Raw genomic sequence first — 26,111 nt, forward strand, 5'->3', positions numbered from 1 at the left:
AGCCCACTGGGTTGGTGATTCGCCTTCACCAGCAGGAACAGCAGCAGCATGTACCCAAGTATGTCACATTTGTCAAAGGTAGGCTACTCTGTGTATCACCGACTTCACTAAGAGGCATACAGCTGACAATCTGTTACAAAAACTAAGGGGTGTCATTGCAACATAGCTTATCCCGCTTGGACTCTCCTCAGGATATGTAATTTCTGATAACGCCACCAATATTGTGAGAACATTACAGCTGGGTGAATTCTATCACATTCCCTATTTTGCTCACACAATAAACTTGGTGGTACAGAGCTTTTTAAAACATGACAGGGACGTGCAGGAGATGCTGTATGTGGCCCGTAAAATATCTGGACATTTCCGGCATTCGGCAACAGCATGTAGGAGATTGCAGCAGCTGCAACAGCAATTTTATTTGCCTGCCACCAACTGAGGTGGTGACAAGGTGGAATTCCACCCTGTATATGCTTCTATGGAAGGAGGAACAGCGAAAAGCCATCCACGCTTACTTCACAAGCCGTGACATTGGGATAGGAGGGGGATGTATTTTAGTCAAGCGCGCTGGAGTATACTTTCCGTGTTGTGCAAGGTGCTGAAACCATTCAACGTAGTCACCTGTGAAATGAGTTCAGACACTGCTAGCTTCAAGTGATTCCCTTAATAAGACTTTTGGAAAAGCAGCTTGAGAAGCTGAAGGAGGAGATGAAACAAAGCAATTACGCTAAGTATGTCCGACTTGTAGATCAAGTACTTTATTCCCTTCGCATAGGATCCAAGAGTTATTAAAATCTTGAAATTGGATCACTACATTTTGGCGACTGTGCTTGATCCTCGGTTTAAGAGCTATGTCTTCTCTTTGTTTCCAACTAATCCAGATCTGAAGAGATGTAAGGAGCTCCTGGTGAGCAAGATGACAGCTCAAGTGCTACGTGACAGGACGGCGTCTCCTCCTTCAGTTTCTCACTCAACTGCTGCTAGGATAAAACTTAGCTTTCCCAAGATACCCAGGGAGGATGCAGATGGCTCAGTATCAAATTTTGACATCTGGTCTGGTCTAAAAGAATTGACCAAAATACGTGACACCTCTGCCGTAACTCCACCTGATCCTACTATCAGCATCCAAACGATGGTGGAGAATTATTTTCATGACAGCATAGAAATAGACACATCAGACAGTCCCATTACATACAGGGAGGAAAAAAAGGCAATTTGGAGACCCATGTACCAACTCGCTTTGCACTGCCTAAGCAGCCCGCCCTCCAGTGTGTACTCGGAAAGAGTTTTCAGCACAGCCGGGAACCTTGTAAGCGATTGGCATAGGAGTGGAGTGGCACTTTTGTGGCTGAAGTGCTTGGTTTGTTAGAGTGTGCATGTCCTTTTTAAGATCCAACATAAGGGTGGGTGGGAGGGCCCAAGCACAATTCCATCTTGCACCATTTTTCCTTTCAGCTACCGCTGTGTGCCAATGTTACTTACATGTGCTATATAGTGTTGTGTGCTTAGCAAAAATCCTAGACACCCATTGATGATGCAGATGACTCAGCACAACATTTTGACATTTGGGGGTAAATGTATCAAGCTGAGAGTTTTCCGGCGGGTTTGAAAAACCAATCAGATTCTAGCTATCATTTATTTAGTACATTCTACAAAATGATAGCTAGAACCTGATTAGTTGCTATAGGCAACAACTCCACTTTTCAAACCCACCGGAAAATTCTCAGCTTGATACATTTACCCCTTGGTCTTGTCTACTGTAAAAGAATTGACCAGAATTAGTGACACCTCTGCTGTAACTCCACCTGATCCTACTATCAGCTATCAACATCCAAAGAATGGTAGAGGATTCTTTTTTTTTTTAACCGTATAAAGACAGCAGTTTTATTAACAAAGAACAACGTTGCTTGCAGAAGTAATGTAAGCATGGATGTCTAAATAAATGTGTATATGTATTACCTTCCACTTTGCTGCTGTTTCATCAAGTGTCTGTAATCTGCACTTTACATCAAAGGTACCTAACTAGATTATAATGTGGGGCTGATTCGAAGCTCAGTGATAAACTCGCTTTTTGCTGGGAATTACAATGGCTCTTTTTAGTGCATTGTCTGGCACCCTGGATTGGTGTGGGTATAAGCACGCATAAAATGATAAAAGCACGCATCCCGGAGGGATCAGCGCTCGTTGCCATGTATTAGCTGTAGAATTACCTCACTTATCCAAGACACAGGTGGAGCGATCAAATGAACCATAACTGGATTCATGATCCAAGGACAATTCCATCTTGCACCACTTTTATTTTCTGCCACTGCTGTGTGCCAATGTGTCCTAGATGTTTTAGGAACTGCTATGTGTTTGAGTCATTGCTCTATTGCTTACCATCCAGACAGGTCGCTGTAGTATTTGTCCGAAAGTGTATGAAAAGCATATTGTGACATGTGAGGTGGTCAAAATTGACTGCAAATGACTTGAAATTAGTGTTATTGAGATTAATAATAATAATGTAGAAACAAAAAAAAGCAAAATAATGTGATTTTAGCATATTTTAGGATTTTTTCTAAAAAATACAGATCCAAAACCAAAAACAAACACACGAGGGCAGTTTTGCCAAAACCAGAAACAAAACACAAAGCTTATCCAGATCCAAAACCAAAACCAGTTCACGGGGGTCAGTGAGCATCTCTAGTTTTCAGTTGCTCAAAGAGAATATGCATATACCATAATATATATATATGGACCACACTGTTTGATTGCTATGAAAATGCAGATGGTCTCATATATTATACATCGAACAGTCCTGCTATCACACAGTGTTGTGGCAGAAAATGGCAGTCTCAAGTTCCAGTTCAGAAAAAATAAGTGAGACTAGAGCTTATGAACCAGGCACCTGATGTGTGGTTAGTGTTTCCTAAATTACTGCATAACATTTATAGTGTTTTTAGGGCAATATAGTCCGATATGTCCAGACTAGGGATGTGCACCGGCGACTTTTGAGGTCTCGTGTTTTGTGTTTTGGATCCGGATTTTCGCAATGTTTTGGGTTCGGATTTGTTTCGCAAAACACCTGCCGAAAGGTTTTGGTTCGGATTTAAGGTTTTGGATTCTGATTTTTTTTGAAAAAAACCTAAAAAGTGTAAAAATCAAGTTTTTGGGCTTATTTTCACTCCTACGCTATTATTAACCTCAATAACATTCAATAACAATCATTTCCACTAATTTAAAGGCTATTCTGAACACCTAACACCTCACAATATTTTTTTTTTTTTAGTACAAAACGTTGCAACGAGGTATCTTTCTGGACTGCGTAGAGGAGTGTTCCCCACAATATAATTAAAAACCCATCAACTGGTCTGAATTACACCCAAAAATAGTATCTGGACTGCGTAGAGTAGTGGGCACTGGGCACCACAATAAAATATATAGAAAACCTTCAACAGGTCTGCATTACACCCAAAAATAGTATCTGGACTGCGTAGAGTAGTGGGCACTGGGCACCACAATAAAAATATATAGAAAACCTTCAACAGGTCTGAATTACACCCAAAAATAGTATCTGGACTGCGTAGAGGACTGGCCACCACAATATAATATATAGAAAACCTTCAACAGGTCTGAATTACACCCAAAAATAGTATCTGGACTGCGTAGAGTAGTGGGCACTGGGCACCACAATAAAATATATAGAAAACCTTCAACAGGTCTGCATTACACCCAAAAATAGTATCTGGACTGTGTAGAGTAGTGGGCACTGGGCACCACAATAAAATATATAGAAAACCTTCAACAGGTCTGCATTACACCCAAAAATAGTATCTGGACTGCCTAGAGTAGTGGGCACTGGGCACCACAATAAAAATATATAGAAAACCTTCAACAGGTCTGAATTACACCCAAAAATAGTATCTGGACTGCGTAGAGTAGTGGGCACTGGGCACCACAATAAAAAATATATAGAAAACCTTCAACAGGTCTGAATTACACCCAAAAATAGTATCTGGACTGCGTAGAGGACTGGCCACCACAATATAATATATAGAAAACCTTCAACAGGTCTGCATTACACCCAAAAATAGTATCTGGACTGCGTAGCGTAGTGGACACTGGGCACCACAATAAAAATATATAGAAAACCTTCAACAGGTCTGAATTACACCCAAAAATAGTATCTGGACTGCGTAGAGTAGTGGGCACTGGGCACCACAATAAAAAATATATAGAAAACCTTCAACAGGTCTGAATTACACCCAAAAATAGTATCTGGACTGCGTAGAGGACTGGCCACCACAATATAATATATAGAAAACCTTCAACAGGTCTGCATTACACCCAAAAATAGTATCTGGACTGCGTAGCGTAGTGGACACTGGGCACCACAATAAAAATATATAGAAAACCTTCAACAGGTCTGAATTACACCCAAAAATAGTATCTGGACTGCGTAGAGTAGTGGGCACTGGGCACCACAATAAAAAATATATAGAAAACCTTCAACAGGTCTGAATTACACCCAAAAATAGTATCTGGACTGCGTAGAGGACTGGCCACTGGCCACCACAATATAATATATAGAAAACCTTCAACAGGTCTGCATTACACCCAAAAATAGTATCTGGACTGCGTAGAGTAGTGGGCACTGGGCACCACAATAAAATATATAGAAAACCTTCAACAGGTCTGCATTACACCCAAAAATAGTATCTGGACTGCGTAGAGTAGTGGGCACTGGGCACCACAATAAAAAATATATAGAAAACCTTCAACAGGTCTGAATTACACCCAAAAATAGTATCTGGACTGCGTAGAGGACTGGCCACTGGCCACCACAATATAATATATAGAAAACCTTCAACAGGTCTGCATTACACCCAAAAATAGTATCTGGACTGCGTAGAGGACTGGCCACTGGCCACCACAATAAAATATATAAAAAACCTTCAACAGGTCTGCATTACACTGCACATACGGCTGCTCCTCCATCCTCTACATCATATACATGTTGGAGTTTCAGCGTGTGAAAACCTCTTGTTTTTGATAATGACAGTGCATTTTGAATATTTTTCAATTTGCCCCACAACACTGAATGTACTTTATCTATGATACGCATCTATCTTTCTTGACTGCGTAGTGTGGTGGCCCCGGTACACAATTTGGTACCGAGGCCACAATATAATTAAAAAACCTTCTACGGGTCAGAATTCCACCAAAAAAGGGTATGGACTGCGTAGTGTGGTGTGCCCGGAACACAATTTTTTACAGAGCCAACAATATAATTAAAAAATTGGGCATCAACTGTCACCGTTGTTTAATATCGGATACACCTAAATATGGATTGCACAGTGGAGTGGCCCCGGTAGTAAATTTGGTGCCGGGGCCACAATACCTCCTCCAACTTCCAAGTGTAGTGTTTATAAAGACAGACAGCGTCGAAGTATTATTTGTTGACTTTCTTAACCCTAAAATTGTCCCTGTTGCAAATATTCGTGCAATGGAGAGTTACTTTTTCATTGAAAGACTCAAGCTTTCAATGTGTAGTGTTTATAAAATATAAACAACAATACAGTAGTTTTAGAGCACGTCAATACCTCTTGTTTTAAATTATGACAGGGCATTTTACTTTTGGTTTAATTTCATGAATTTGTTTAAATTTAGTTTTACTTTTTGAACATGGGAAACGACTGTTGATTGGTCATATAATGCAAAAAAAAAAATTCCAAGATGGAATTGTCCTTGGGCCCTCACACCCACCCTTATGTTGTTGAAATAGGACATGCACACTTTAACAAACCAATCATTTCAGCGACAGGGCCTACCAAACAACTTTGGCTGAAATGATTGGTTTGTTTGGGCCCCCACACCAAAAAAGCTATTCATCTCTCCCTGTACAGACTAAACAGGCTCTACTGAGGCAAGATGTCGTCCTCATCCTCAACCTCTGATTCCTCTCCCCCTACAGTGTGTACTTCCTCCTCATCACACATTATCAATTCGTCCCCGCTGGACTCCACAACCACAGGTCCCTCTGTACTATCTGGAGGGCAGTGCTGTACTTCATTGAGGAATTGATTATTAATTTTTATAAACATCATTTTTTCAACGTTATGAGGAAGCAACATCCTTCGCCGCTCACTGACCAGGTTCCCCGCTGCACTAAAAACTCTTTACGAGTACACACTGGAGGGGGGACAACTCAGGTAAAATAGAGCCAGTTTGTACAGGGGCTTCCAAACTGCCTTTTTTTCCTGCCAGTAACAATATGGACTGTCTGACATGTCTACTTGGATGGTGTCAGCAAAGTAATCCTCCACAATTTTTTCAATTGTGACAGCATCCAATGCAGCGAGAGTAGACATGTCTGCAATGGTTGGCAGGTCCTTCAGTCCGGACCAGATGTTATCAGCATCCCCGCCAGCGCCTCTTTTAGGAAAACTGAGCTTTTTCCTCGCAGCCATAGATGTGGAAGAAAATGAGGGTGGAGCTGTTGGCATGTCACGGTCCTCTTCAGAGGACAATCTCCTGACCAGCAGGTCTTTGCACCGCTGTAGACTTGTGTCCGCTGGAAACAGAGACACAACATATGCTTTAAACCGAGGATCGAGCACGGTGGCCAGAATGTATTCCTCTGACTTTAAAAGAGTGACCACCCTCGGATCCTGGCAAAGCGTACGAAGGGCTACATCCACAAGAGCTACATGCTTGGTGTAATCGCAATGGCTTACCAGCTCCTCCCTCACTTTCTTCAGCTGCTTCTGCAACAGCCTGATCAGGGGAATCACCTGACTCAAGCTGGCAGTGTCGGAACTGACTTCTCGTGTGGCAAGTTCAAATGGCTGCAAAACCTTGCACAACATGGAAATCAGTCTCCACTGCGCTTGACTCAGGCGCATCCCCACTCCTTTGCCTATGTTGTAGGTGGCTGTGTAGGCCTGAATGGCCTTTTGCTGCTCCTCCATCCTCTGCAGCATATAGAGGGTGGAGTTCCAGCGAGTCACAACCTCTTGCTTGAGGTGATGGCAGGGCAGGTTCATGCTTTTTTGATGTGCCTCTAGTCTGCGGTAGGCACTGGCTGAATGCCGAAAGTGTCCAGCAATTTTGCGTGCCACTGCAAGCATCTCCTGCACACCCCTGTCACTCTTGAGGTAATGCTGCACCACCAAATTAATGGTGTGGGCAAAACATGGGACGTGCTGGAAATTGCCCATATTTAATGCCCGCACAATGTTACTGGCATTGTCTGACACCACAAAGAGTCTAAGTGGGGTAAGCCACTGGGAGATAATTTCCCTCAGTTTCTCTAATATGTTGTCAGCGTTGTGCCTCTTATTAAAGCCTGTAATACACAATGTTGCCTGCCTTTGCACGAGCAGCCATTTTGTAGATGCTGCTACTGATGCAGCTGTTGCTGTTGCTGCGGAAGGGGATGCATCTACCCAGTGGGCTGTCACAGTCATATAGTCCTTCGTTTGCCCAGAACCACTTGTCCACATGTCCGTGGTTAAGTGGACAGTGGGTACAACCGCATTTTTTAGAGCACTGAGGACACTTGATCGTACTTCTCTGTACATTTTTGGTATCGCCTGCCTAGTGAAGTGGAATCTCGATGGGATTTGGTACCGGGGACACAATACCTCCATCAACCCTCTAAATCCCACTCCACTGATGGCGGACACACGGGCGCACGTCTAACACCAACATTACAGTTACAGCCGCAGTTATACGCTTTGCAATAGGGTGACTACTATCGTATTTTGTGGTCATGGCAAACGACTGTTGGACGGTCAATTGTTTTGTGAAAAACTAAGCGGTCTTACGACTTTCCCTCTGGGAAGATGACCGACTAACAGCAGCAACAGCAGCAGTGGCAGTAGTAGGCGTACCGCTGCAGGATTCCTCGGATGAATCCCGTATTGAAGAGGACTCAGTCTGGCTGCTGACTTGGGCTGCAGGACTGAATCTGATGGAGATCGTGGAGGAAGTTGATGAGGAGGGTGTTGCTGGTGTGTATCCAACTGGACCACGGGATTTAGGTGTCCCTGTACCGATGACGGTCCTAGCCCCAGTTCCTGAACTAACCACTGAACTATGAAGATTATTCAGGTGACGTATAAGGGAGGATGTTCCTAGGTGGGCAAGATCCTTACCCCTGCTTATTTGAGCTTTACATAAGCTACATATGGCCATACATTGGTTGTCTGGATTTGGATAAAAATAACTCCAGACCGAAGAGGTGCATTTTTTGGTCTTCTGACCAGGCATGACGATGGGCTTTTTCATCCCATGGACATCAGCTGTTTCCCCCCCTGGTGCCTCATTTACAATAACCACATCACCATCCTCATCATCAAGTTCCTCCACAGCGCCAGCTACATCATCAATAGGCTCCTCCCGAGCCACCTCTTCCCGTACAGTGATGGGAAGGTCAGGCTTGACAACCACCAACACCCTTGGACTTGCCTTGGGGATTTGTGATAATTTCTCTTTAGAAGGCAGAGTTGTTTGCTGTTTTGTTGCTGACAGCATAACTCTCTTCAATTTTTTGTAGGGGGGGGAGGAGGAGGAGGGCTAAGATCCGTGGGTGTAGCTGAACCACTAGTCATGAACACGGGCCAGGGCCTAAGCTGTTCCTTGCCACTCCATGTCGTAAATGGCATATTGGCAACTTTACGTTTCTCTGCAGATGATTTTAAGTTTCTCTTTTTGCTACTTTTTCTTAACTTGGGCTTTTTGGATTTTACATGCCCTGTACTACGAGATTGGGCATCGGGCTTGGAAGACGACGTTGATGGCATTTTATCGTCTATGTCATGACTAGTGGCAGCAGCTTCAGCATTAGGAGGAAGTGGGTCTTGATCTTTCCCTACTTTATCCTCCAAATTTTTGGTCTCCATTATATGTAGCACAAGATACTGCAGAATGTGTGAACTTGGTAAGATTGCAGTACCAATGGACTTATACTGCTGGATTGGTTTTGCAAATTTGGTTATAATTATTATTTTTTTTAATTTTTAATTTTATTTTTTAAAAACTTGGGAATAATGGGGAAATAACTATGCCCTTAGAAGCACAGAGCACAGGACACAGCACCACTGGACTGAACAGGACACAGCACAGGACCCAGCAGCACTACTAAACTCAGCAGGACAGAGCACAGGACACAGCACCACTGGACTGATACTGCAGAATGTGTGAACTTTGTAATATTGCAGTACCACTGGACTTTTACTGCTGAATGTGTGAACTTGGTAATATTGCAGTACCAATGGGCTTATATTGCAGGATTGGTTGTGCAAATTTTGTTGTAATTAAAAAAAAAATTAAATTAGTTTTTTGTATTTTTTAAAATAATTTTTTTTTTTTTTTTTTTAAACACATGGGAATATTGGGGAAATAACTATGCCCTTAGAAGCACAGAGCACAGGACACAGCACCACTGGACTGAACAGGACAGAGCACAGGACACAGCACAGCACAGCACAGAACTGAACAGTACGAGATATAGCAGGACAGAGGACCACCTAACACACCCTCCCTCTACCCTGATCAATGCCCGAGTGAAGATGGCGGCGACTAGCGGGGAATTTATAGGATCTGAGTATCGCGAGATCCGACAACGGGATTATGAGTCAGAGCCTCAGTTTCAGATTTGAATTTGGCGCCAATACCCGGATCTGTCTCGGATCCGACTCGGATCGGCAACGTTCGGGTGGGCTCGGATTACAGAAATCCGAGTGCGCTCATCTCTAGTCCAGACTTATAGAAAGTGTTGTTAATTTAGTTTAGATCAATATATAAATAACAGTTTAATCGGGTGCTCTTACACTGCAGAGTTCCACATGCATATTTGAGTTGGAAAGCTTTGGGCGGTGGGCCAACCAAACCTCCAGATGTGTTATGGTGATGCTACAAGTGCCAGCATGCCCTGGTTCCATGGGCCTGCTGGGACCTGTCACTACATGTTACCAAGGAAACATGTAAATAAAAATCATAGACACAAGTGTAAAAATAATTTTATTTGAAATAAAAACACCTGTAAACAATCCTCATTTACTTAATTCATTCCTTTATTGCTCACCTAGATACTGACTCTTCATCCATAATAAATCCAGGGATCCTGGACTTGGCAAAACAAAAAACCACTCATAAGCAAAGCAATACTAGGTCCTAAGAGCACCTCATAAATGAACTTACTCACGTGATCACGGCGCCGGCGTCCCTGTTCCTTCCTTTTTGCTCCATTCGCACTGAATGTCAGGTGACATACAGTGAGGAGTGGCACAGAGAGAACCCAGACAGAAGAGAGAAGACAGAAGAGAAGAGATGAAGTGAAAGAAGCCAATACAAAGGTAAGTAAAGGAAGGAGGTAAATGGAGGAAAACATAGGCACCGTGTGATGAAGAAAGGGGGGGGGGGGGGTGGTACCGAGTAATAAAGGAGGTGGGGTGAGCAGCATGGCACAGTGATGAAGAAGAGGGGGGACCAGCATGGCACAGTGATGAAGAAGAAGGGGGGAGCAGCATGGCACAGTGATGAAGGGGAGGGGGGAGCAGCATGGCACAGTGATGAAGGAGGGGGGGGTGAGCAGCATGGCACAGTGATGAAGAAGAGGGGGGAGCAGCATGGCACAGTGATGAAGAAGAGGGGGGACCAGCATGGCACAGTGATGAAGGAGAGGGGGGAGCAGCATGACACAGTGATGAAGGAGAGGGGGGAGCAGCATGGCACAGTGATGAAGGAGGGGGGTGAGCAGCATGGCACAGTGATGAAGGAGAGGAAGGGAACAGCATGGCACAGTGATGAAGGAGAGGGGGGGAGCAGCATGGCACAGTGATGAAGAAGAGGGGGGAGCAGCATGGCACAGTGATGAAGGAGGGGGGTGAGCAGCATGGCACAGTGATGAAGGAGGGGGGTGAGCAGCATGGCACAGTGATGAAGAAGAGGGGGGAGCAGCATGGCACAGTGATGAAGGAGAGGGGGGAGCAGCATGGCACAGTGATGAAGGAGAGGAAGGGAACAGCATGGCACAGTGATGAAGGAGAGGGGGGAGCAGCATGGCACAGTGATGAAGGAGGGGGGGGTGATCAGCATGGCACAGTGATGAAGAAGAGGGGGGAGCAGCATGGCACAGTGATGAAGGAGGGGTGTGAGCAGCATGACACAGTGATGAAGGAGAGGAAGGGAACAGCATGGCACAGTGATGAAGGAGAGGGGGGAGCAGCATGGCACAGTGATAAAGGAGGGGGGTGATCAGCATGGCACAGTAATGAAGAAGAGGGGGGCGCAGCATGGCACAGTGATGAAGGAGAGCCGGTGGGGAGCAGCATGGCACAATGATGGAGGAGAGGGGAGGGGGAGCAGCATGGCACAGAGTAATGAAGGGGAGGGGGAGGAGCATGGCACAGTTTGATGGAGGGGGGCAGCATGAAACAGAGTGATGAAGGGGAACCAGGTGAAGAGGGGCAAGCAGCATCGAGGGCACAGTATGATCATAAGGGGGCACAGAGTGGTTGTGATAAGGGGGGACAGTGTGATCATAAGGAGACACAGCGTGGTGATGACGAAGGGGCACGGTAATGTGTGTGTGATGGCACAGGGGCTTGTTATAGCGTGTGTGATGGCACTCTTTATGTACACAATTCATTCTTTATATACTACACTATGGTGCTAGATGTCAAGAAAGTCAGGAGCACTGGGAGATATGCCACGCTGCGGCGAGCGGGCACCGCACCCTTGTGCCAATGGTGTACACAACAATGCAGGGGGTTTTTTCTGTAGGTGGGGGTGGTCTAGCGCTTTTCATCTGCTAGCCTTTCCCCAATGTGAACTCTCCCACTTTTGGGATGCAATTTTTTTTGCCATGCTCAACAATAAAGGGGGCCCCATGAAGTTGTTGTACCAGGGCCCAGAACTCCTCTTGGCAGTCCTGTATGTATATATATATATATATATATATATATATATATATATATATATATATATATATATATATATATGTATATATATATATATATATATATATATATATATATATATATATATATATATATATATATATGTGTTTTGCTTACTGTAAAGACAGGCTATACACATTTTTATCTGCACTTACAGGATTTTATATAGGAAGAGCCTAATTCAGGGAGTTTGTAATGAAAATTGCATTTGTGACACTGGCACCCTTCTGGTGATGTACGCACTGACAACTTCTTGCTGTATAAACAGTACTTTTATTGTTCCATCACAATAACCGGCATATACTTCATATACGTAGATGACTCCAGGAAACCTAGCTCTGACTAGACTTACTTTTCCTGTCTGGTCACCGGCTACAGTTTGGAAGGTTGCAATACCTGTGTGTAACCCGGTTTGGAGCCTTTACCTGCAGACTGTCAGCTGAATAGCTGATTTCTCTCTTAGAGGCCTGTGGAAAACCACTCACTTTGCCACACAATTACATATATACACTGTAGAGAGAACTAGTTCATAATTTATCTCAGTATCTACATGGATACTTTAGCTTAATTCAGGATGCTTGTTGTCAGAAAATGATTAGGGTGTGAAGGGGTTTGGCTACTAAGTTCTGTCTCCACTTTGTCCAAGAGTTACCGAAAATTTAATTCCTAAATATGTGGTGTGAGCAGTGTCTCCTGCAGTTTGAGAAACATGTTGACGTACTCAAAAAGAGGAGGTGTCTGCCCAAAGGGGTGTGTGGCATCATTCTAAATAGGCTTGTTATTGGTGAATCATTCCTAAAAGAATTGCTCATCTCTACTCATTACCAATTATAATAAGATCATTTAAAGTAAATTATTAGAGCATTGACAAATATATTTTAAATTCATAAAGTTTTAGATCTAAACCCCTATACCTGGGAGGTGAGAGCATCTGATTTTAACTGCATTTTAATGGTGTTTAAAGCATATAAGTCAGTGTAGGCAGGGCCGGTGCAAGGATTCTCAGCACCCTAGGCAAAACTTTGACCTACCGCCCCACCACCCCAAAAAATTACCCACTTTGAACACCCTCACACACTTGACGTTTGTAAAATAAAAAAAATAACTTTTACCTCCTTCTGGTTGGCAGTTAAGGCTGCAGTCCAAATGTACTGATGTCTGATGCAGAACGCTGTCAGAGGGGCAAACACAGGATTTCTATAAGGAGGGGTTTCCAAATGTTAGACTTAAAAACAAAAAAAAAAATCTTGTGACAATAAAGCCAGCAACAGCCCCACCCCTCTCCACATACATTACACCAATACACCCCCAGAGGTACAGACGAGGAGACAGAGGGACAGAGACTGGCACAAAAATAGGGTGGAGAAACTGGCACAGGCAGAAGAAAGGGAGATAGGTGGGGCACAGGCAGTAGAAGGAGAGAGACTGGCACAGAATGTGGAAGGAGAGGCTGGCGCAAATGGGAGAAGGGCAGAGAGGCTGGCACAGATGAGAAGGGCAGAGAGGCTGGTGCAGATGAGAAGGGCAGAGAGGCTGGCACAGATGAGAAGGGCAGAGAGGCTGGTGCAGATGAGAAGGGCAGAGAGGCTGGTGCAGACGAGGAAGGCAAATGGGCTGTGGCAGACAGAGTTATGGCAGAGAGGCTGGTGGACATGAGAGAAGGGCAGAGAGGCTGGTACAGATGAGGGAAGGGCAGAGAGGCTGGTACAGATGAGGGAAGGGCAGAGAGGCTGGTACAGATGAGGGAAGGGCAGAAAAGCTGGTACAGATGAGGGAAGGGCAGAGAGGCTGGTATAGATGGGGGAAGAGCAAAGAGGCTGGCGCAGACAAAGGTAGGGCAGAGAGGCTGGCGCACATGAGGGAAGGGCAGAGAGGCTGGCGCACATGAGGGAAGGGCAGAGAGGCTGGTACAGATGAGGGAATGGCAGAGAGGGTGGCACAGACGAGGGAAGGGCAGAGAGGGTGGCACAGATGAGGGAAGGGCAGATAGGTAGGCACAGACGAGGGAAGGGCAGAGAGGGTGGCACAGATGAGGGAAGGGCAGAGAGGGTGGTGCAGATGAGGGAAGAGCAGAGAGGCTGGCATAGATGCGGGAAGGGCAGAGAGGCTGGCATAGATGGGGAAGGGCAGAGAGGCTGGCACAGACCATGGAATGGCAAAGAAGCTGGCATAGATGGGGGAAGGGCAGAGAGGCTGGCATAGATGGGGGAAGGGCAGAGAGGCTGGCGCAGACCAGGGAAGGGCAAAGAAGCTGGCATAGATGGGGAGGGCAGAGAGGGTGGTACAGATGAAGGAAGGGCAGAGAGGGTGGCATAATGGGGAAGGGCAAAGAGGCTGGCACAAACAGGAGAAGGGCAGAATTGATGGCATAGATGGGGGAATGGCAAAGAGGCTGGCACAAACAGGGGAAGGGCAGAAATGATAGAGGAAGGGCAGATATAATGGCACAAACAGCAGTGAAGGTAAGAAAGACTGTATATACAGAAAAGCATAGAAAATTAGAATGTGTTTATCAAGATATACTTACCTTCAGTACCAGGCTGTCAGCTCCATGTGCATGGGGCAAGGCTCAGCACCAGTCCAGTCCCAGGCTGTCAGCTCCATGTGCAGGGGCACCTCTGCTCAGCATCAAAGTGCAGGTGGGGGCCAGGGTACACCCTACAGTAGCTGATGAAGCCGCCACCGATCCGTGGTACCTCCTGAACACAGCATGTGTCGGCTGACTGAGAAAAAGCACCAAGAGCACAGGGGGAGCTGAACGGCAAGCGGACCAATCACAGGCCAGCAATGTCCTGACACAGAGCTCCAACCAATCACTGTGAGAAACATCTGACAAACTGTCAGGCAAGTCTCACTGTGATTGGTTGGAGCTTACAGTGTCAGGACATTGCTGGTCTGTGATTGGTCCGCTTGCCGCTCAGGACCCCTCTGCTTTTGGTGTGGGAGCTCAGTCAGCCGACAGCAAGATTCCATTCATAGAGAGACCACCATGATGAAGTGCGGCGGTAAAATGGTGCCGGCGCGGAACTTGGCAAAGTCACGCCGGCGGCTATGTAACTTAAAATATTTTACATTTTTAGTTTATACTTGTTTTTACATTGCTTAGGGGCGGGTGGCGCCCCCAAAAGCCCGGCGCCCTAGGCAACTGCCTAATGTTGCCTAATGGTAGCGCCGGGCCTGAGTGTAGGACCTGCATATAATGAGGTGCCCTTGACATTGGGATGCAGGCTTAAATCTTTTGTTCAAAATATGAACTAATACCTCATGTTTTCATTTTGCTAGACACACACAGATATGCAGTGTAAAGGATAAGCGCTGACAACTGTCTTTTTGTTTTGTATACATATATGGGCATTTATATTTCCACGCAGCTGGTACCACATACAATATGGGATATACCGAGCGCGGGCTTATTGCCAAGCAGCTGGTACCATATATAATGTGGGATATACCGAGCGCGGGCTTATTTTTCACTGATAAAGTTTATAAGTCTAAATTAACATGTAGAAATTAAATATGCTTGTGAAAATCAGTCACTGAGAAAGATTTCAGAGAATAACAATTAGCCAGTCAAACCCGTATGCTAAGGGGATAACACAGATTCTTGGGTTAAGCATGTCTCCTTGACATAACCAGATCTGTCAGAAGTAGTTTATATGGTGTTAAGCCGTAAACTACTGCTCCATTAAAGAGGAACACCTCCAGGCCACAACAGGTACCAGGATTACATGCCTTAGAATATGTCTAAGCTTAAAAGAAAAGGGTAAAAACAGCTGCTTTTGGAATAAAAAGAAGTGAAGAGCAATGAATCCAGCTCATTGTGTGCAGATAAAGCCTGTGTTGCCATGGTAAGTTTGTCAAAGTGCTCCCATGTAATTGAATCTTTGTGCGTATCATTCACGCATTTAACTAAATGAGCCAGCGACCTGTGAGTCATGTGGAGTGTGCAAAGGATGGCAAAGCAGGAGAAACACCTACTCCCCGCCAGTGATAAGTGGGCAAGTGAACACTGCTAAGTGGCAATATGTATTATGGGAACTCCAACGCCTTTCCGGATTGTGGGCGTCAATATTGCAAAAGCTGGAGGACCAGCATCTGAAGTTCTTACAAGTATCTGTCACTAAGCCTGCACTTAACCCCTTCAGAGATAAGCAGGCAATCTCTATCTAGAAAAGAGTAGAGAAAAAAAAATACAGTGGGATAACTATTATGTAATCTGTATGCAACCTTTTCTTTTGCTGATTAAAAAGAACGTTAATGGCTCATTTTAGGGTTGGACATGCATCTGGTTTATTACATAAGATATGTATTTCCGTGCTGTACATATGTAACAAAAATGCATCTACGTCTGTCCATATATATATAGTTTTTTGTGTATTGTTGACTGTTCCTTATGTAGAGGCTGAACGGGGAGTACAATAAGGGCATGTTGACGTACGTGCAATTCATTTAGACATGGACACATATGCAAATTCACCTGTCAGGAGGCGTATCTGTTGAGCGTGCTGGAAGGCTGGCGTAGTGATACACAATGATGATGATGATGACTATCAGTAGCACTATCGAGCCACTTCTGTTTGGTTATTTGCATATTGACCGCTCCAGCTGATAGCACGTAAGTCATTAGTATCGCAGCTAATTTATATGTCTCGATGGGTCTTATCTGTTTTGGTGGCACAAGGGGGACCTACACAATATTAGGCAGGTGATTTTAAGGTTGTGGATGATCAGTATATAGACCTTTAAAGTAGAGACTAATTTTTCCTCTGGAAGTCTGCAGGCTCATGCTGCAGACAGGGTTAATATTCCACACTTCTCTACACACAGAACACAAGGGTGTAATTATCTAAGTGATAAATAGCTGCTTTGTGTTGTGGGCGGGGCAACCGATGCTAGCAAGTGGCCGGTGACTAGTGAGGGGACTGTATGTCTAGCTAGCAGCAGGGTCGCATGTAACTGCAAATACTTTTGTTTGATTGAATTGCTGGAACTACGAAAGTTGTTGTCTGTACCATCCTGACACCTCTGAATAAAACTACAGCAAAGTGGTTCAGCAAGACTATGTCAGCAGCATTTGTTTGGCGTGCTTATCATACGGGAAGGAGCCCAATCTTGCAGCACACAAATAACTTGAAAAAATATAGGTACCATATATGTTAAAAACTTGACAGGTTAAACCAGGGTTTCCCAAACCCAGTCCTCAGGGCTCCCCAATAGTGCAGGTTTTCCCTATCTCCTTGCTGGAGCACAGGTGTATTCATTACTGACTGACACATTGTAACAGATCCACAGGTGGTCCTAATTATGTCACATGTGATCCAGAAAACCTGCACTGTTGGGGAGCCCTGAGGACTGGGTTTGGGAAACCCTGGGTTAAACAATATATTTGCCAGATTTATTACTGATACTTGATTCACTTTTCCTTCTACTAAGTAAGATTGTTGTAACAGCAATCTGGAGAATAAAACAGTTCTTGGATACAAGTAAAGAAACATAATTTTATGCCCCAATTAAAAATGCTTCTGGGCTCATGCTGAGTTAGTCTCCGATGGCTTGCTTGGTGCAAATTTCTTCTGTCTGCAAAATAATGCATACACCCATGACTGTATGCACAATTGGTAGTTGTTGTCTTCTTATGAGTTGGAACCATGGAGGGAAGGGCATGCAAACCCACACAGAGTACAGTAAAGGCGTGTTTGTGTAATTGCAAACTTGGGCAAACCCGCATGGAGACAGATGTTAGTAGCCATATGACTTCTGGAGATAAGTGCTGATAATGATGACAGTTGCAATTACTAGCTAGACATTTCTGATTGGCTAATTTCAAATTCACATCTGAAGCTGACAGGCTCTTTCTTAATTTTGCTCTTTTTCATGGAAGGAGTTGGGTGGATGATGGTGCTAAATACAGGCATGGTGCCTTAATGAATCTCATATTGTGACCAAATGTAAAAAACAAAGTTTTGTTTTGCAGAGTACGATATTTAAATGAGTTGCAAGGGGTGGAGATGACACATTTAGACTATGATTAACCACAGAGGATTTTTAAAATGATTTCATACTTACACATCCTCAAAGATCATGTGTCAGCTAGTCCTTCCAATGAGACGACTTTTGCACATCACATACACTTTTTTGGGGACACGTGAGAACATCAAAAAAAAACATGAAAATGAACAAAAATAAAAATGAAGACAGACTTTTATCTCATGATGTATTAAATACACAAATGGGGCTCCAATGAGCAGTATTGTATATATAAAATGAGAAAGTTGAAATCAATGTAGGAGGTTGTTACAAAGTGATAGCAGGCAGGACGTGAAGTCACCTCTTTTTCCAGCATGTGCACTTCTAAGAACAAAACATGAGAGGGTACATATGTATGCTCACCCCTGTAAAAGAAGCACGTTGCTGCAAAAATGTGTGCGGTACATGTGATATGCTTGGCTTTATGCTTGGCTTTATGTTATATTCTCAGTAAGAGTAGTTAAGCTGTGGGGGTACCAGAAATTATCTATTACTTTGCTAAATGCACCCACTATTGTAACATAATATGTGTGTGTGTGTGTGTGTGTGTGTGTGTGTGTGTGTGTGTGTGTGTGTGTATATATATATATATATATATATATATATATATCATAATATCAACAAATAGATTATAATTTTAGCAGGATATCAGTATTGGACTCATTCATTGCTCTTTTTCAGGCTGCACCCAATCTGTGGGATTCATCTTTCATGCAACAAAACATTCCTCTAGAATCCAGCCCTTTAATACACAGTTCATGCAAGACTTTAGATTCTTTTCTTTACATACTCAAAAGGCCTACAGACCTCCAAACTAACACTGCTGGGTTATATAGTCTGACTAAGCACTTTTTCTCATTGTAATCTGGCCCTCTTATCTATTTATTTGTATGTTAATACCCAGGGGTATATTTACTAATCTGCGGGTTTGAAAAAGTGAGATGTTGCCTATAGCAACCAATCAGATTCTAGCTGTCACTTTGTGGAGTGTACTAAATAAATGATAACTAGAATCTGATTGGTTGTTATAGCCAACATCTCCACTCTTTCAAACCCGCAGTTTAGTAAATATATCCCCCAGTTTTGTTTTACTACTTTGCTTGTTCCCAATTGTAAAGCTCTGTCGAATATGCTGGTGCTTTATAAATAAATCTTAATAGCAATATTTATCCAATATCCTTGGAATTCTTCAACTTTTTTCATCTGTGACCCAAATTTTGTCTGAGCAGATTTACAACCTGTGGATTGTTGTTTAGCTAACAGTATACTTCCTTATATATTGGTTTTGCAAAACGATTGCAATGAGAGGGACAAAAGCACATCTCTAAAATAACATTTTTACCCATATGTTAAGAATCTGTCTTGCACACATAGACATAATAAAAGAGTCCTGCAGAGGGCAGACAAGCATAAACCAGTGGGTGACTTGTTTCTTCGAGAGGTGCTGAAAATTTCACTCATGAATTGTATAACCTTTTATATATTTTTTTAAATTAACAGACTCGGAGCTGGCGGACTTTGGGTCTCATCCTGTATTTTTAATGGGACCCGTTTTGCACCTTCGTGTTACACTTCAGCAGAGAAACGCATTTCTAGGCGCACGCTGAACAACATAAGGAAAAGCTTCACACACAAAAGGTGACGTAATAAAAACATTCTCATGGTTTCCTTAATCTCATAGTTAATTTAAGTCACTGAGACTAAGCAGAGTAATATTTTAGGAGAAAACTTGAAAAGTTTTGTAACAAAAAGGGTTGTTCACAAATAGTAGAATGTTCAGGATTTTACATAGTGTGATTTTTCCACCTCATTGCACACTTAGGCAGATCTCTAGCTTCTGGAGGGGTATTCTGAGATCAGGGTGCACCTTGCTGTGCACCGGGCAGATCATCTAGGTGCACTGATGCAAATCTAAGGTGCCTCATAAATGAGGTCCGCTGATGGATCTTTATTAAAGTTCCTACCCTAGTAAATCTAGTTCAAAATGTGTAGGTTGGAAGTTGCGATGATAAAAACACTAATTGGCACTTTTAAGTGGACTAGCCAATCACACACACAATAATCTTACCCTGTTCACCAAACACAATTTACATTTTCAACTCATTTAAAAAGAGAATGTGTCCTTCTATGCATCATATAATACAATATTCCCTCAATATCCTAATAACCTTCAGACCAATATATTTTCTGAAGTAAATGTTTTCATATAAGTCTAGGGCAATTTATGGCCTTCTCTGTCTGGATTTAAAAAAACTACTCATTGCACCAATCTATGATAAAAAACAACAACAATTATGTTGTGGTTTTACAATTGTGTGATTGTATCTATTCTTATATTGATATGGATTGTTTAATGATATATTTGTGGCACATTGGTTGAAGTGAAACCAAACTAAAAAACATAGTCAAGCTATTTATGCAAATTGACTGGAAAGAAGATGCTAGGTTGATTACACCAACAATGTTGGTCATCATTCTCCTCCTAAGACTACACACATAGCGCACTCCTCCTCTATACACACAAAACAAGAGGAAGAAACAATATAGAAAATACGCCCTAGGCTGCAATCTCTGGCAAATAGCAATGGGGTTTGTGTAAAATGGTAACAGAAATGATTCATATGGTGGTAAGCTTTGTAACATGGAGTATATACACATGGTATTGTGGTGTCTTAAAGTACAATGGTGTTTGTACGAATACCAATGACAGTGAGGGGCTGTCAGGTGCTGTTCCATGTTTCTGTCCAGTAGGGTTTCAATGCAGGCAAGTATAAGATGGCTTTGCTAGTATTTTAATGTTATGTAAGAAGTCAAACAGTACTGTCTTTGCTATTTAAAAGAAATATCATGACTTTAAGATAACCATATCATGACAAAGAGATATAGTGGGCAGCACAGTGGCCTAGTGATTAGCACTTCTGCCTCACAGAACTGGGGTCATGAGTTAGATTCCTGACCATGGCCTTATCTGTGTGGAGTTTGTATGTTCTAGCTGTGTTTGCGTGGGTTTCCTCCAGGTGCTCCGGTTTCCTCCCACACTCCAAAAACATACTGGTAGGTTAATTGGCTGCTATCAAAATTGACCCTAGTGTCTCCCTCTCTGTCTCTGTCTGTGTGTGAGTGTGTGTCTATATTAGGGAATATAGACTGTAAACTCCAATGGGGCAGGGACTGATGTGAACGAGTTCTTTGTACTGCGCTGCAGAATTAGTGGCACTATATAAATAAATGATGATGATGATGATAGTGGTCTATTTATTATCCTGTGATGAGCCAAAACTCTGAAGAGCACTGCCAATATGGCTATTGTAGGACTTTATTTATTTATTATTGCAATTTATGAAATGGTCAACACCGGATAAATCAGAGTTTTCTCTGGCCTTAACCTATTTAATGCTGCTTTCTTATTTAATGCTGCTTTTCCGCCATCCCCATAGACCTCTACGGGAACAGTGGTATTAAGCAATTTATCAAGCTGCAAAAGACAAAGCTTTTCACAGCAAAGTAATGCCATCTCAGCATAGCTTTACTTGCCTTTAACATGTCATCCAGCTGAAGCCACTCCTGTGTCCCAGGATCCATCACCAGATCAAACACTTGGGGCTAGATTTACTAAGCTGCGGGTTTGAAAAAGTGGGGATGTTGCCTATAGCAACCAATCAGATCCTAGCTATCATTTTGTAGAAGGTACTAAATAAATGAAAGCTAGAATCTGATTGGTTGCTATAGGCAACATCCCCACTTTTTCAAACCGCAGCTTAGTAAATCTAGCCCTTGGTGAGGGATCCAGGTATTTTAGAAGTGAACAACATTTGTTAGGTTACATGTTCGGATGCCACTTTCATTTATAAAGAGATGTCAGAAACTCATTGAACTATCTTTAGTTTTGGTTTTTGAAATCTCATCTAAAAGATATGTAAAGCGATATATCATTGATTATTGGGATGCAACTTTAGCTATGTAGAATTGATACACCATAATAAATACTATATTTAAACTGGAATGATCAGTTGTAGGCTCTTTTTCTTCTGTATGCATAATCTGTCCATATTATTAGTCCTCAGCTTTGATCTAACACCTCTATCATGCAACCACAGTCACTAAGTAAGTGGTGCTCAGCCAGACAGCTATTTAAAGCGCAAATGTTTTATTTATAGGTAATCAACTATTGATTGGGTGGGTACGAGGAAAAACAAGTTTGTTTTATCAGCAGCCAGAGCGCAAAGCTTTCATTAGACATGGAAACTAAGCATCACAGGCTTATTATCAGCAGGGACAGCTACAGTAACGAACAAGAAGCTTGTTTGAAGAATTAATCTCATCCAAATGTCACCCTGGTCCCTGGCTTTCAAAAAAAATAATGTAAATGAGAAAAAAACAATAATAAAAATTATATATAGCATACGCATACGACAGCTTGTTTCATCCCTGGAGAGATTCAAGAAATTTTCCTCAAAGAGATATAGTGGCTTGGGAGTTATGATAAACAGTAAAACAATATAGAACCAGGGAAGCAGCAAACCTGGGGGCACATTTATCAATCATCGGCAAAAGTGAGAAATAGTTATCAATCCTTATAGCATGGATAAGGATTGAACTATTTCTCAAATTTATGAACAACAGATCACAGAAACAGCAGTTCCGAAAAACTGCTGTTTCTGTGATAAAAAAAAAATCATACTTACCCCCCTCTTCAGAAGCGCTGTCTCAGGATCTCCTCCAGGTCATCTTCGCTCCTCTTCATCCTTCAATTGCGCATGTGCAGTTCGATCCCCTCTCTGTCTCTGCAACTATCGTTGCAGAGAGAGAGCTGTGAGTGACAGAGAGGGATCATGTGATCCCTCCACACATGCGCTGTCCAGCTCTGCTCTTCGGAGCAGAGCTGACAGCATTGGATTTTTTCAATTATGATAATAAGCTGGCGTACATTATCAAGACAAGTTTCCGAAAAAAATGTTTTTTCGGAATTTGTTAGATTTGGGCTGGGAGCAGTCACCATACTGTTGAATGGTGACTGCTCCCAAAAATGAAGAGGAGTGCAAAGCAGCAGATATCCACGATATCTGCTGCGATGCACCTTTCATAAATTTGCGGAGGACACCCAGGGAGCTTAATTTGCCGGTAAGAGCACTATCGTGCTTTCTTAAATATGCCCCCTGGTCTTTATCTTGAAAGTTCATAGCAGGAAACGCTCAGTCGGTCATTGCCATGGAGTGCTGGGTGGATTCTGTGACTGGAGTCTGGTGATTTTTTATTTCATAGATCTGGATTTCCAGATTGGTGCTGCAAAATACTCATTTTAAGAGCTAGTGGTGTTGTGCGAATATAGATTTGGCAATAATACATGTGATTAGTACATAATAATAACAACAAATTAAATAGTAAAGTAATTAAACTGATTGGTAGATGATAAAACTTAGTTGGTGAAACAGTTTGTAATTAGGTAAAAATTAGATAAAAGGGCAGAATATAGGAAAAATGGGAATGATGTAAAATATATTGCAAAAGTACAAGAGATGATAGAATAATAAAAACAGAGAAAAGTCTGGGAAAACAGTAAATGCAATTAATTTGTGAGATATACACTTCTTTAAATTTCATAGGGGATCATAATTGTATTAAGTAAGTGAGAAATAAAACTATTTAACTAGTGCAAGAAATTACTAAAATGTGTTAAATATGCTGTTAATGTAATACCACATGTGAATAATGGAATATAGTGGAAAAAAGCTAAGTGAACATAGAAGAGATAATGACACTAATGAGATAATGGAGAAGAAATAATGAAAAATAATGAATAGATTAAATAGTAGAATGCATAGAAAGTGGTGCTAACAATAAGGAAATTAAGGACATTAAATAGTAATAAACAATATATATATTTCAATTATTTCAGGAATAAACAGATAATGATATATAAGGAAATGATGGCTTAATCAGTGGGTTCTTTAGGCTGAACCCACTTATTTATTTACAAACAAGAATAGATCAGAAGATCACATTTTACTACATTCAGCACAATTCTAAAATAATAAATCTTACACCCTTCCTATCTGTCACTTACACACTTCCTATCTGTCACTTACACCCTTCCTATCTGTCACTTACACCCTTCCTATCTGTCAGTTACACCCTTCCTATCTGTCAGTTACACACTTTCTATCTGTCACATACACACTTCCTATCTGTCACTTACACACTTCCTATCTGTCACTTACACCCTTCCTATCTGTCACTTACACACTTCCTATCTGTCATTTACACACTTCCTATCTGTCACTTACACACTTCCTATCTGTCACTTACACACTTCCTATCTGTCACTTACACCCTTCCTATCTGTCACTTACACACTTCCTATCTGTCACTTACACACTTCCTATCTGTCATTTACACACTTCCTATCTGTCACTTACACCCTTCCTATCTGTCACTTACACACTTCCTATCTGTCACTTACACCCTTCCTATCTGTCACTTACACACTTCCTATCTGTCACTTACACCCTTCCTATCTGTCACTTACACACTTCCTATCTGTCACTTACACACTTCTCTCTTAAAGGAATGAGACATAATACATTTTCTTTCTTACTCCCCCTCTTGAGCCTCTTTTGGCTGAACTGCATTCCAGCTGTATATTGATTAAAGCATTCACGTATTGTCCATTTTACTTTTCTCTTTTAATTATTTTAGTATACATCAGGGTTAGTTGTCTTTGTTGGTGTAAATTAAGTGAGGTTACATCTTCTATAAATGTGTTACATATACGGGTCATACAACATTTGATAAATACATATAGAGAGAGGAATTTAATTGGGTGCGTTACTGCCAAAAGTAACGAGGTGTGCACACTATTACCGTTACTACGGTAATGGTGCGCATAATTACCGTTAGTACAGTAATCTGTAAGGCTGTGTTTGCTTGCGACTTAGGGAGCCACAAGCAGAAATCTGAGTTAAATTTTCCATTCTATGGGGAGAATTGAATTCCCACCATCGTTAACGAAATTCTACAATTCACTCTGATGTAGTTTTTATACTTCCTTTCTGATATTTTCAAGTAAATATTTCTTGAGAATTAACAGAAATAGAAATACAACATTCTTGGCCTATACAGCACTCGGGTCATGAGTTTAATTCCGACCAGGACCCTATCTCTGTGGTTTGAATGTTCTCTCTGTGTTTGCGTGGGTATCCTTCAGATCCTCTGGTTCCCATCCCCCCCAGTCCAAAAACACACTGGTAGGCTAACTGGCTTCTGACAAAAAGGACTTGTGTGTGTGTGTGTGTGTATATGTGTGTGTCAGGGAAGACTGACTGTAAGCTCCAATGGGGAAGAGACTAATGTGAATTACTATATTCTCATTGTTCTAATTGCAAACATTGCTATATTGATATTGTTGGCAATATGTTGGATTTCTGGAATAGCTTGCTATAAAACAGAAAGAGCATTAAAAATGAACACATTAGAAATAAAAAACCTCCTTTGTTCCTTGTCCTCTAATGTTCATGCTCAACTGAGTGGATAAACACTTACTGTGAGGTGACACTTGAACTGCCTTGTCCTTAGGTGGACTGGTCTTGCAGTATGATGTGTATACCCAGCTCTGCAGTCCTTAACATTTTACAGCAGTGTGAATAGTGAATAGCACCTGATATGGTCCCTCCCCTGAGGTTCCAAGAATAACTTACTTTAGTGCAGCTTTATATGGACCCAGACTCCAGGCTAAATGAATTGACACTGTTTGAATGCTTAGGTATGGCAGCTCTGACCTGAGAATAAAAGGTATAGAAACATTTGATAGAAGTATTAGCAATAGTATCTGGACAAGTGGTCTGGGTAGGCAGCATCCTTTAGTAGTCAAAATTCCAAGCAAGGGTCATATTCAGGACAAAGTTAAGATCAAGGTAAAGTCTGTACACAGATTAGTTAGACAAAATACAAAAACACAAGGTAAATGTACATATAATAGCTGAGGAATGAACAAGCCCCTGTAAAGTAGAAGCAGCATGCCATGCAGAAAACTTCTAGTCAATCTTGAAAACCATGCATAGCTTGATTCTTTATCTCACTAAATTGGGGCTTCTTGGTACTCAGTATTAGGGAATCCAACATGGTCAATTAAAGCAGATCAGAGTA

The 26,111-nt window shown here is 42.3% G+C and overlaps 1 protein-coding gene across 1 annotated transcript in view; it reads left to right on the top strand.

Moving 5' to 3' along the window:
- Positions 1-26,111, top strand: part of RASGRP1 (RAS guanyl releasing protein 1) — a 154,731-nt gene that overhangs the window by 13,787 nt on the left and 114,833 nt on the right. The gene's annotated exons all lie outside the window — the stretch shown is intronic.

The sequence above is a fragment of the Mixophyes fleayi genome, chromosome 12 (assembly GCF_038048845.1).
Source record: "Mixophyes fleayi isolate aMixFle1 chromosome 12, aMixFle1.hap1, whole genome shotgun sequence".
Taxonomy (NCBI): domain Eukaryota; kingdom Metazoa; phylum Chordata; class Amphibia; order Anura; family Limnodynastidae; genus Mixophyes; species Mixophyes fleayi.